Below are 13,695 nucleotides of genomic sequence, written 5' to 3' on the forward strand. Positions count from 1 at the left end.
CAAATGTACGGCAATAAGCTGGAGTCCCCAATCCAACCTTGGCTACAGGGACTGGCATACCCTCTTCCAGGGAACACCTGGGGACAAACAGGGAGCCAGCAGGAAATTCTGGGAAGTCCCCAGGACCTTCCTGAAAGATGACCACCTGCTGTTGGGCTGAGAGAAAACTAAGAGGTAGGGGTACCACAGCCCCAGGAACTCCTCCGAGACCTGGCATGTTGCACAAATGATGCCAAGCCTGCCATGCTACATGGGTGCCAGTTATCCCACTGCCTGGGAAGCTCTGCTGCCGTGTGGCTGAGGTAATGAATCCTTACAGCTGGACCAACTGAGCCTTAGCTGTGAGAATCCACCCAGAAGGAACTTCGGGACACGGTACTGTCCTGGAGTCCAGCTAGTGGCCTGGCACAGATCCTTCTCCCTCTTGCTCTACCCTGCAGCATGCCATAGGCCCCAGGTCCACCTCCATGGGACCTTCTCCCACAGCCTAGTCCCCTCGGGGGTTCCCTATTCTCCTGTCTGACCTCTCTCCAGGGGGTACCCAGGAACAGCACTCTCTGAGATCATAGCCTTTTAGGGTCATCATCTTCCTCTCCCACGATTTCCAGAGCCAGAGCAGAAGCCAGGTCCAGCCACTTCCTGGCCCTGCAGCCCTAAAAGGCCAGCATGCCATCCTCCTGGAGTCCAGAGTTAGAGAGAGATATGAGTCCTACGTAGCCCAGCGGGGCTGAACTACACTCTCAGTGCTTGGGCCATGTGGGAAGGCTTCCAGGAGGAGGAGGAGGCCAGCAAGGTGCTGTTTCTGCCCTCTGGTGTCCTTTACATACATACGCCAAGACAAGGAGTAGTGGCCAAGGCAGTAAGTAAGGAAGGCCTGGGAAGGGTCCCAGCTCCTTCCAGGAGCCTGGGCGCTGCCTACCCTTCCTGGCCTGCCCTGCTCTGCCTGGTCAGGCAGCTGGGATGGAGCTGCAAGCTGTCAGAAGGTGCTAATTGTTGTTTAGCTCTAAGCCGGCTCCTTGCTCTGGTCTTTTTTCCACCCTCTCTCTCTTTTTTTATTTGAGCGTCTAGAACTCACGGTAAATAGTCATTTGGCTCTCAGAGCCCTGCAAATTGGTGTTTATGGTGTGAAGATGAGGAGGGCCCAGGACTAGTCCACCCAAACACAGGCCAGTAGGGAGGGAGGAGAGAGTGAAGGAGGCATAGGTCCAGCGGAGACTGGGCACCCTCTAGGCCCCACGCAGGCCCAGCTCTGCTTGCTGGCTGATCCAGGAGAGCTTCCAGGAAGAGGCTCCTTGTTAATCCCTAGCAGTAGGGAGACTGGAAATTGCAGGAACTAGGGAAGAACCCATATTTAGCATGCAGGAGGCACTGAAGAATAGAAGGAGAGGGACAGAGAGATGGAAGGGGGGAGAGAGACAGACAGACAGACAGACAGGCAGACAGGCAGAGAGGCAGGCAGAGAAAACCCATGCACCTAGGCCCTTTTTTAGCTAGTGGCCTCGCTGATTGGGACAAGAATGTGTGGCTTCTGTGTGATGCTTGTGGGGTGCAGGGTGTGGAAGGCAGGTGCCGGAGGAATTCCAAGCCCGAGCAGATGGCTGGGAGGGCTTCTCGGGAGAAGGGGACTTCCCCAGTTGTTCAACTCTCACTGTGGAGAGCAGGCAGGCCTGTGCAGAACCCTGAGGCTCCTTGGCAGGCTCCTTCAGCAGGCTCCCCTTCGCCCCAAGGTCCTGAGCTCCCTCCGCTGTAGGAAGCCAGGGATGCTTCAATGGTAGCACTCTAGCCTTCTCCGTTCCTGGCACAGACTTGAGATTCTCTGTCACCCCACCATGCCAGCCTTTATGAAGCAAGCTGACTCCTCACCAGCCCACCAGATGCATCCCTGGAGGAGTGAGTCCCGAAGCCCGAAGGCCATTTGATGTCTGTAGTTTGGAGTAGACCCTGGGGATCACACATACTTCTTTCCCGACTGTTTTTATTGTCCAGGTCTGGGTTGGGGCAATAAAGTGAAGTGCCAGCTTGCACCTCGGGGACCAGGGGCTAATCTTGTGGGAGTCATGACCCAGGCAACATTCCATATGCCATGGACCTGATTCTGCGTCTCCTCTGCTCAGGGATCTTCATTCCATGGCTCCCGGGAGTCCTCAGGATGAAGCTTGACTCTGCAAGCCTATGTACCTTTAAAAGAGTCATTGATCTATGGAGTGAGAGACTGTCCTACACAGGAACTGTATAAATTCATTGCTCATCTAACTGCCGTTGACCCCCACTTGTATCCTTCAGTCCCTCGGACACCCCTCCCTGACCTTTGTACCAGCCCTCACCAGTTCTAAAAAGAAGTCTTGGGTCTCTAACCTTTTCTCTCCTGGATCCTAAACTTTCAATGGCTCCTTTTGACTCTGAAACTGGTGCCCAACTCCTTGACCTCCCCTGCCCGCATTCAGGAGCCCATCACTGTCCCTGGGGACAATCAAAGTGTCAGCTTGACCTCTGAGGCCTGTATGGCAATAAAGGGGCGGGGCAGGGATTCTAATGTCATTGCAACCTTGCTCATTCCTAGAGGCTTTGAAGCATACACAGATAAACCAAGGGCCTGCACTTCCAAGTGACCCATGTGCCAGAGGAACCCTCACTGTGAGGTGAGGAAGGGGCTGCCTCAAAACTAAAGCCCTGCCATGTCCTTGCTGTCACTAGAAGGTTGTTTGACAGATGCAATGGGCGCACAATGTGTATGGCAAGCATAGAAGGGAGAAGACCACAAATGAGGACAGTGCAGGTGAGGACAGAACAGGTGGAGAGGGGCAGGTACGGGCAGCGCAGGTGGAGAGGGGGCAGGTGTGGACAGTGCAGGTGGAGAGGGGGCAGGTATGGACAGTGCAGGTGGAGAGGGGGGCAGGTGTGGACAGTGCAGGTGGAGAGCGGGTCAGGTGTGGACAGAGCAGGTGGAGAGGGGGCAGGTATGGACAGTGCAGGTAGAGAGGGGGGCAGGTGTTGACAGCTCAGGTGGAGAGGGGACAGGGGTATACAGTGCAGGTGGAAAGGGGGGCAGGTGTGGACAGCTCAGGTGGAGAGGGGGTTTATAGAGGTTGTGAAGGTGAAGAAAGTGCAAGAGAGGACCTTGCAGGTGAGGATGATGCAAGGGAAGATGGTACAAGAGAGGATCCTGCAAGTGGAGAAAGTGCAGGTGAGATGTAAACAAAGAAGGTGCAAGTGCAGGAGATGGTGGTTCTGCAGCGAAGAAGGTGCAGGTTAGGATGTTCAAGTAGAGAAGGTGCAGGTGGGGGTGGCACAGGGGGAGAAGGTGCAGAGGAGGATGGTGCAGGTGGACCCTACTTATGTTACCAGGGACAGAACAGTGAGCTTGTCCATGGTCTATGTGAGACATGGACACTGGGTACTGAAGGCACAGGCTTTTGGTCACCTTGCCCTCCCTGTCTGTCAGCTATTAAGATAAAGAAAGGAATTTCTACCCCTTTTCCAGTCTTCTCCTGTGCTTTAACCACAGACAACTCTTTTTTTTTAAAGATTTATTTATTTATTATTATTTTCTATATAATGTTCTGACTACATGTACATCTGCACACCAGAAGAGGGCACCAGATTTCATTATAGATGGTTGTGAGCCACCATGTGAGTGATGGAAAATGAATGTAAGACCTCTGGAAGAACAACCAGTGCTCTTAACCTCTGAGCCATCTCTCCAGCCCCTTACAGGCAACTCCTGTGCCCCCTGCTTCACCTCTGAGGCAAGAGTAGAAAGGCCACTGTCCATTCTGACCTGTTCCCTGAGCCATCCGGTTCAAAACCAGAGGTTTTTTGATACTTGAGTAGCCCTGGCTGGAGGGGCCTCTGAATCCCACAGTCCTGGGGCAGCCTACCATTGCCTGGGGTCAGGTGTCCCCCCATGGGCCCACTGCAGTCCCAACCAGCTTGAGCTTGACACCCAGCACTCAAACTGGCGACACAGCAATCTCAGGCAGTCAACGCATCCTCCCTAGTGATAGTGTGGCCCATACTCCAGCTTCTGTCACGTGGGGCTCTTTTCCAGCCTTTCCCTTCTGTTTAGGAAAAATCATTTTCTTCAGGGACAGAAGTAACCCCGAGGGAGGTGCTGGCATCACTAGACCTTTTCACACAGCTCACCTTTCTGCTCTGGGTACCCCTAACCCCTACCCCACAACCCAGCTCAGCCAGGGGGTCTAGGTTTGTCTGGCAGCACACAGGCTTCCCAGAGTGCGGGCAGGCACCCTGAAGATTCTAGCATGGGCATCCTTTGCCATGCCCTCTGTCAGCTGAAGTCTCTGCTGGCCTGTGCCTTTCCCTCTGCTTCCTTTTCCTCCTATCTTGTTTCCCTCACTGCAACCAAACTCAGGGGATCATGGGGCCCTCAGGCCTTTGGACTATAGCTCTGTGCAGGTAGCACAGCCTCCTCCCTCCCTCCCCTCCCATGCTTGCCTCCCTCACACATGCAATAACCTTTGGGAGCCTCTGACTGCTGCCTTCCTGACAGTCCTAACCAACGTGGGCTGGGACACCATTAGCCACTGCTAACAGAAGTAAACGCCAGAAACCCCTCTCATAATAGAGATGACAGGTGTGGAGACTCAGTTGATCCTGAAGGTGGAGGGCACAGTGGTGATGACCTAAGGACCACATCTAGTATCTGGACCCTAATGGTGGGAGTCAGGACCTGTCAAGGTCCCCAGAGCCAGACCTGGAGGCCAGAGTGGGGAGACTGAGGTAATTAGAATATCAGAGTATCTTAGGACATGTGCTTCCCTGAGACTCCAAACATGTGAGTATGATGTTGCTGTCAAGGCTACTGGACAGATCCAGGCTCTGGAGCCCACCTGAGGAGACGTGGAAGGGCCAGCCCCTGGGCACAGTCCAGACTTTACCACAGACCCAGCCTGGGGCACAGGTGTTAGGGGCGGGAGTGCTGGCTGCAGATGCCTCAGCTGAGCTTTTTAATTAACCTCTGCTGGCTGCTCAGAAGGGCCCCAATTAAGTGCAGAATGCAATGGCAGAGTGAGGTCAAAGAGAGGAGCTTGTTTTAATTAAAGTGCAGTGTCCTGGGCAGGAGCGCCCCCGCCTGACCGCCTCCTCAACAGGTCCGGGCTCAGCTCAAAGGCAGTCACGTGATCGGTAGATGACAGAGAACTCTGCGGTCGGTCCTGTCTGTCTGAGATCCTATTAGATAACAGCAGGACCAAGGGCTGCCTTGTCTAGCCTGTGTGGCCACTGCCAGGCAGCCCCTCTCTGAACCACCTTGTCCCCTCTGACCTCTTCTCATTCGTCACCTGACCTGGAATAAGCATCTGCTACCCACTCAATAAGCAGGTCCCTGGTATAATAGGCATCTGTGCTATGTCTACTTCAGAAGCAGCAGAAAGAATAAAACAAATAATTACATCAAATGTGCATGGGCAATGGGATTAATTGAGATGGGGGTGGGTGGAGGACAGCAGAGAGCTGCTCAGCCTTGTAAAGGAGCAGACGGCAGCAGAAAAGGGAGGGTGCTCACCTGGAGAGCCAACAGCCCGGTAAAAGCCAGAGCAGTCGCTGGGCAGCAAGGCCAGAGCCTGCAAATAAAAGTAAGAGGGAAACTCAGACTTTTCTCCAAGTGGCCAGACACCTACTGAGGACTCAGCATAGTTAGCTTTCCAGGAAATGTAAGGAAAAGGCATGGGAGAGGGCTGGTGAGATGCCACCAAGCCTGGGACCCACCCAGTGATAGCAGACAGCTGACTCCTGCAAGTTATCCTCTGACTTCTTCACACAAATGATTGCACATGCTTATACACACATGCATGTGTGCGTGTGCATGCATGTGCACAGGAGCATGCGCACGCGCGCACACACACACACAATCAACCAATGTAATTAACAATTTGAAACTAAGAGATGCTATCCCTTCCTCCTAGGGTGTTTGACACAAGGCAGCAGGGGATGGTGGCACATGCCCGCGATTCGAGCACTTGGAAGTGGAGGCAGAAGCATTAGAAACTCAAGGTTCGCCGGGCGTGGTGGCGCACGCCTTTAATCCCAGCACTCGGGAGGCAGAGGCAGGTGGATCACTGTGAGTTCGAGGCCAGCCTGGTCTACAAAGTGAGTCCAAGATGGCCAAGGCTACACAGAGAAACCCTGTCTCAAATAAAAAATAAATAAATAAATAAATAAAAGAAAGAAACTCAAGGTTCTCCTCAGCTACATTGGGATTCCAGGCCTGCCTGGGCCGCATGAGATCCTGTCTCAAAACAACAGCAGCAGTGTGGTTGCGCACGCCTTTAACCCCAGCACTCGGGAGGCAGAGGCAGGCGGATCGCTGTGAGTTCGAGGCCAGCCTGGTCTACAAAATGAGTCTAGGACAGCCAAGGCTACACAGAGAAACCCTGTCTCAAAAAAAAAATTTTTTTTTGTTATGGGAGCCAAGGAAATAAGGGCCTTTGACTTTCATTTTGAAGAACCGGGAGTTCTTACAAGGAGAAACATTTGCTAGGCATCCTACCCTCTACAAACCTCACTGGCTAGGAAGAAAAGATGCCCTCCAGGATCTCCGTCCAAGCACAGGTCCTGAGCATCAGCATGTCCTGATGCAGTTGACCCTAAGCATGCCTCTGAGAGCACTCTCAGGCTGGGGGCTACCAGGCAAGTATGCGTGTCCTGCTCCACGGCCTCCCAGATTTCTTCCAACAGCTTTGAATAACTGCAGCTGCGGGCCAACATTCTCCACGCCTGGCTTCTTCCAGACATGGGACTTGGGGGAGTGATGAATGAGGGATGAGGAATGTGGGGAGCTCTCCAGGGCCACTGTGAGTCCCTCTCAGCTGCCTGACTCAGGCTCCCCCAACCCAGCCCTGCTGAACCTGAATGCCCAAGTGCAAGCTACCACAAAGCTCCGCGCCAGGGGATGTTTCTTTGGTTCTGCCGGGGTGCCAGGTAGGATTTCTTCAGAAGAAATCTGCTTTGGCCCCCTGCACTAGTCACCAACGCAACAACTCACATTGAGAGTGGAGCTCCCAGCTGCCCAGCTAATGGGTAATGCCCAGATGAGCAGGGCAGATGGCTATCTGTGAGTGAGCTGCTACGCTGTGGCTACTGTGGATAAGGGGACACATGGAAAAGCAAGGAGCATGCTACTGAGGCACCCCAAAGCCTTGACTTCAAAGATGAGATATTAGGGGAACAAACATGATCATCATTTTAAAAATAATTTATTTATTTTTATGTGCACTGGTGCTTTGCCTGCATGTATGTCTGTGGGTGTCAGGTTTTGGAGTTACAGTTGTGAGCTGCCATGTGGGTGCTGGGAATTGAACCTGGGTCTTCCAGAAGAAAAGCCAGTGCTCCCAACCACTGAGCCATCTCGCTAGCCCACAAGATCTTCATTTTAAGCCCTGAGGTTTGCAGGTACCTATCAGTAAGCAATGGGAATCAGACCGGGACAGCTGTGATGTGCTGGAAACCTACGCCCTCACATCATAGATTGATGGCATTTGAAGGCAGTGCAGTGAGAATGTAATGTGGGTCTGGAGAGGGTCATGAGGACAGGGACCCATGGTAGCATGAGCGGTTTTCTTAGGAGAAGAAGACAGAGGCCTGAGGTTGCTTGCTCTCTATCTCTTGAGTATCCTGCAGGTGGCTGAGGAACTCCAGCCCTGGTGTTAAGCTGGCGTTTTTATGGGATCTGTGGAAGTGTTCTTCTGACTGCTGAAGGACCCCTGACCTACAGAAAGATTAAGAGTCCTTTCTCAGCCTTTAATCCCAGCACTAGGGAGGCAGAGGCAAGCCGATCGCTGTGAGTTCGAGGCCAGCCTGGTCTACAAAGTGAGTCCAAGACAGCCAAAGCTACACAGAGAAACCCTGTCTCAACAAAACAAACAAATAAATAAACAAACAAAGAGTCCTTTCTCGCCCTAGGCTCCTGAAATCCCAAGGTACAGGCAGGCAGAAGTAAGCTCTGGTACCCCACAGAATAGCAGAGCCATCACAGCACCCAACAGTTAGTTCACTGTGCTTTTCACAAAGATGTGAGGGGAGAACTTGGAGGCTCTAAACAGAAACACAGTGACTGATGGGAAGTGAGCTGGAAACCCTGAATGCCCTGATCTGATCACTACATGGGGCAGTATGCACATGGTTATTACACGGTGCCCTGTCAATATGTATAATTATAGTGTATCAAAATTAAACATTGATCTTGCGCACACTACTATTTGGGAATGTAGCCTGCTGCACGCAGAAGGGGAGGAAACTGCAGCAGCTACCTGTCAGAAGGTGATGAAGCCCAGGTGTATTGACTGTGAGCACTCTCACTTCATTACCTCTGCAACTATCCACTCAGGTGTGGCGTGAAGCCAAGAGCAGAGCCGGCTTGCCAGGACAGAGCTGAACAGAGGTGACATCGATACACATCATCCCAGCAGCCCAAACCTGGGTCTGAGTGAGGGGCTAAGCATGAGGAAACTGAGGCTGGAGTAAGTAAAGGAGAAGCCAGATGCTCAAAGGGACTAGAGCTGAGAAAGGTCCCGGAGCCAGCCCTTTCCATTTCTGGGCCTGGCCCAGGCTGAGCTCGCCCGCTGCTGGCCATACGTTCCCTGCAGAAGTCCCTGCCAAGCCTGGGACTCAGGACTGGGATACCCCTTGTGGGCAAGAGGACTGAGCAGAAAGCTGTTCCCTCACCTGTCCTGGAACAGGCAGTTCCCTGACCTATTACAAGTGTCCTGACCAGGCAGTAGGAGATGGGTCTTCAGCAGAAAAACAAAAACAAAAACAAAAACAAAAACTCAGCTTCTCCTGCAGTCTCATATCACAACCAGCACAGGAGACTTCTGGGATCTCAAAAGGTGTTTGACCTGCTGCTCACCAGAAAGCAGCTTGTCCCTCAGCAGTGGACACCAGCTGTCCACTGTCTTCTGATTGAGTTCAGCCCTGAGGCTGTCTGCCTGAAGCATCAGATTCCAGGGTTGGGCCATTCGTCTCTAAGATTTCCCCACTTCAGGTTGTATCATCTTTCCTTCTGCTAACCAGTATAAACCAGCTTCTGCCGGGCATGGTACTGCATGCCTTTAATTCCAGCACTCAGGAGGCAGAGGCAGGTAGATCTCTGAGTTCCAGGCCAGTCTGGTCTACAAAGTAAGTTCCAGGATGGCCAGGGCTACACAGAGAAACCCTGTCTCAAACAAACAAACAAACAAACAAACAAACAAAAAAGAAGCAGGGTTTCTTGACCATCCTGCTTTGCTCAAGCAGCTCGCAGAACTTGTGTTGACTGGTCAACCATGAGAATAATTACCAAGGATACAAAGAGCTGTAAGGGGTCAGGTATGTGGAAGGGATGAGGCTTCCATGCTCTCCCTGAGCACAGCCCTCGGGACCTGCCACACGTTCAGCTCCTGGGAAGCTCTGAACCTCACTCTAGGGGATTTATGGGGGCTTCGTTACATGGGAGTAATTGATTAAACCACTGGCTGTTGGTGATCCATGAACCTCCAGCCCTTCTTCCTTCCCTGGGGCTGAGATGAGGCTGAGGGTCCCCCCCCCCTTCTGATCCAGCCCTGGTTTTGCAATGACCAGACCTATCTGGTAGCTCCCCAGGGGGCTCCTGACCAGCAGAGGGTTTATCAGTACACTTCACTTCCAGATTCCTACGATTTTAGGAGCTGTGTTCTGGGAAATAGCAAAAGTCTTCAAGGCCTGGAGAAGGTAGTGAGACAGGAATTAGGGCAGGGCAGGGCTCTCCCTGCATCCCTCCCTCTGGGGAAGCCATTAAGGGTATAAATGCAACCAGGTATTTGAGATCCAGAGTTTTGATTGTATGAGCATGTTGAACAAGTAAGACAAAATACCAAATGGATTTCAAATGAGACTCAATGCAGCGGTGAGCTCCCTGTTGGCATAGGAATCCCAGAAAACACTGTAGTCTGTAAAAGCACCAGAGCATCTGAGTCCTTAGGGGCCAGGGAAAGAGGCACAGTGTTAGGTATGGAGGTCAAACTTGAGTGGGCTCCACCTCAGATGTGTGTGTGTGTGTGTGTGTGTGTGTGTGTGTGATGTTTGTATGTCCATGTGCCCATATATATGGATATGTGTGATATGTATATGAAGTAAGACTTCTACATCTCTAAGCATCAGTGGCCTGTCATGAATGCCATCCATCTTACACACAGAGGCTGCACAAGCTGTCTGGGGGACAGGATGGGGTCCTCAAGGCACTCAGTTCCTTTCACCTCCCACTGGGGCTTACCTCCTGCCTCCGGTCTTACTCTAGCCATCCATCTGTCTCTCTGGGAACCTGGAGAAGCAGAAGGCTGGGCCCCCGGGTATCCATGCCTCTGACTAGGTCCTCAGGAGTAGGATGGTCTAAAGGGAAGGGCTTGGACTTTGCCCTGTTCTGTGCTATTGGCACTCCTAGCTTCCTAGTACAGGTAGCTGAGGACCCTGGACTGCCACATGAACACCTTCTTTCAGTCAGCTCATCTCGCCCCCTCCTGGCCAGAGCTGGTCCATCCAGGGACTTCAGATAGGAAAAGGCTCTCCTGGTCTCTAAGCAACCTTGTGGAGCAGTTCGCCTCAGTTTACCCACGCAATTGATATTTCCTGGTAGGGTCTGTCCCCATGCATGCCCACTCAGGGCTCCCACACATATGTCTGTACCCCACCCACTGAGACAGGGCCCAAAGCAGAAGCACAGAGGAAAGGAGGAAGTATGTTTCTTAACTTGGGAGTGGGGATACAGCAATCTGTTTTATCATTTTCAAGACTATATCTTACATAAATCCTATCCTGTCTCTCCATATTGTTTTCACTTTGTTAAACTCTTCCCCCAAAATAAAGTTTCTTTGGCTTGGTATTTCTTTTAAAAATTGCAAAGATTTTGTTTTTAAAAATTAAAGATTTTATTTTAAAATTTTTATTTTTTAGGTTTTTCAATACAAGGTTTCTCTGTGTAACAGCCCTGGCTGTCCTAGACTGGCTTTGTAGACCAGGCTGGCCTTGAACTCACAGAGAACCAATTGCCTCTGCCTCCTATCACCACGCCTGGCTTATTTAATTTTTATTTATTTAACTTTATTTATTTATTTATTTATTTATTTTTTAGTTTTTTTGAGACAAAGTTTCTCTGTGTTATCTGGGCAGTCCTGGGCTCCCTTTGTAGACCAGGCTGGCCTCGAATTCACAGAGATCCCCCTGCTTCTGCCTCCCGAGTGCTGGGATTAAAGGCGTGTGCCACCACTCCTGGCTCTGATTTCCTTTTTTAACATAACAAGGCTGGAGAGGTGGTTCTGTGGTTAAGTCCTCTTGCTGCTCTTGTACAGGCCTTGGGTTTGGGTTTGGCTCTCTACACCTGCATGGCAACTCATAAACTCCAGTTCCAGCCAGGTGTGGTGGCGCACGCCTTTAATCCCAGCATTTGGGAGGCAGAGGCGGGCGGATCGCTGTGAGTTCGAGGCCAGCCTGGTCTACAAAGTGAGTCCAGGACAGCCAAGGCTACACAGAGAAACCCTGTCTCGAAAAACCAAATAAATAAATAAACAAACTCCAGTTCCAATGGATCTGACCCCATCTTCTGGCATCTTTGAGCACCAAGCACCCATGTGGTATACAGGTATACGTACATATGTATAGACACTCATAAACATAAACATATACACTCAAATGAATATACAGCTCAACACTCAAAGGTCATGTGCAATATGAAAATTGCATCAAGATGTAATATGAATAAATTAATTAAAAAAAAAAAAAAAAAAAAAAAAAAGAAAATTGCACTGGAGGTTTAACCTGACCTGGGAGGTAGAGAGAACCTGTCTAGGTTTTAAAAGTAAGGTCTACCTCAAAGTTATCATCCATTACATATTATTAAACATCTGTGATGGCTATTTAATTTAGCCTTGGTGGCCTTCCTGGATTCCGGCCTTGAACTCACAGCCATACGCCTGCCTCTGCCTCCGGAGTGCTAGGATTAAAGGTGTGAGCCATCACACCCGGCTATATTTTTGGTTTTTAAAGACAGGATTTCTCTGTGGCTATCCTGGAGTTGCTTTGTAAACTAGGCTGGCTGTGAAATCACCTCTTGCTTGCCTCTGCCTCCCTGAGTGCTGGGATTATAGGCATGTACCGCCGCCAGGTGGCTGCTTACGTTTTTAACTGACACAAGTAATTGTTTATAGGTTACAGAGTAACTTTTGGGGGCACAACTACAGCGTGCAGTGATCTCCTTAGGATAAAGGTAATAACTACCACCCTGACTCTGTTTTGTTACAATTTTGTCCTTTTAAGAACAGAAAGAGAGTTTGGTTCTTGATTGGTAACTTGCAGTTTTCCTGGACACCCCATCTTTGTCTCTTCATCTGTAAAGTGACTAGACAGGCTTCTTTCATAGCTGGAATCACAGGCCTCTGTGGATGTCCTGCCATTTCTCCTGGGTGTGAAGAGGCGGCACAACCCAAGGGGTTGCATGAACATTTGCTGTGTATTGAGGGTAGGAGAGAGCAGGCAGGTCCCCCCATAGAAGTTTACAGAAGTGGCATTTAATCACAGCACTCAGGAGGCAGAGGCAGGCAGATCGCTGTGAGTTCAAGGCCAGCCTGGTCTACAAAGAGTCCAGACCAACCAAAGCAGAGACAGAGAAACCCTGTCTCAAAACAAAACAAACAAACAAACAAACAAACAGGATCAGGCCAGGCGTGGTGGCGCACGCCTTTAATCCCAGTACTCGGGAGGCAGAGGCAGGGGGATTGCTGTGAGTTCGAGGCCAGCCTGGACTACAAAGTGAGTCCAGGACAGTCAAGGCTACAATGACTCGAAAAACCAAAAAAAAAAAAAAAAAAAAAAGCGAGTGCAGGACAGCCTAGGATACATAGAGAAACCCTGTGTCAAAAAACCAAACCAAACCAAACCAAACCAAAAAACAAACAGGATCAGGACCAACAACTCCGGGGAGAAAGTTCTATTGGTCTCAGATCCCAAATCACAATGAAAATATCTTGCACCCTGTGCCTGGACGCAACAGTGGCTGAAGTAGGCACAGGTAACAGAACTGCCTCCTGCCAACTTAATAGATAAGGTTCTAGGCTCAAAAGAACCCCACCCGACCCATCCCCATCACTCAACATCTCTGCCTGTAGGACTCCCCACAAAAGCATATGGAGTGGATGAACTGGACAGGGTGAGAAGAGCCTGGGCCTGATTCCTGCATGGGGATGTAACTGGTTCCTTCTTCTCACCTGTACCCTGAAGGAGGCCACCCCATCAGTGGCAACCCAGAGTACCCTCTCTGGCAGTGCTATGCCAAGCAGGTCCTCTCGGTAAGCTCTGAGTACACACAGGTCCAAGTGCGTGTCTGACACTTGGCCCTCGCCTCTTGCGGCTTTGGCCACCAGTCAGTCACATCATTCTCTTCAGTACCCGGGTCTAGCTGGAATTATCAGAGACCCTGGAGTCCTCTGAGAGGGACATCACACCCCATTACTGCTGATACGACTTTCCCACTCTGACCTTGGCGCTCTAGAACGCTTAATGGCCTCAACCCCCGCATCCGCGGAATGGGCTGGAATTCGGCAGGAAAGCGCGCGTGCGCACGCGTCGACGGACACGGAAACCTACACACCACACCCTTGCGCATTCTAGTCCCGGGAGCCGGTGTGCTAGCCTGGGCCGCGATCCGGAAGCAGAGCGACTTCGGCTCCGCCC

General features: G+C 51.2%; 1 long non-coding RNA gene across 2 annotated transcripts; it reads right to left on the reverse strand.

Annotated features, from left to right (window-relative positions):
- Positions 1 to 1,939: 1,939 nt before the first annotated feature.
- LOC311586060 lies at positions 1,940 to 13,630 on the reverse strand. 2 transcript variants are annotated; one of them, XR_014775454.1, is made up of 3 exons: positions 13,501 to 13,630; positions 5,525 to 5,582; positions 1,940 to 2,178 (listed from the first exon to the last, which is right to left on the reverse strand). It is a non-coding gene; the product is annotated as an uncharacterized lncRNA (long non-coding RNA). The 2 variants fall into 2 exon arrangements; XR_014775455.1 differs by having other exon boundaries at positions 13,230 to 13,599.
- Positions 13,631 to 13,695: the final 65 nt, after the last annotated feature.

This window comes from Acomys minous (assembly GCF_964271855.1).
Source record: "Acomys minous genome assembly, chromosome: 16".
Classification (NCBI taxonomy): domain Eukaryota; kingdom Metazoa; phylum Chordata; class Mammalia; order Rodentia; family Muridae; genus Acomys; species Acomys minous.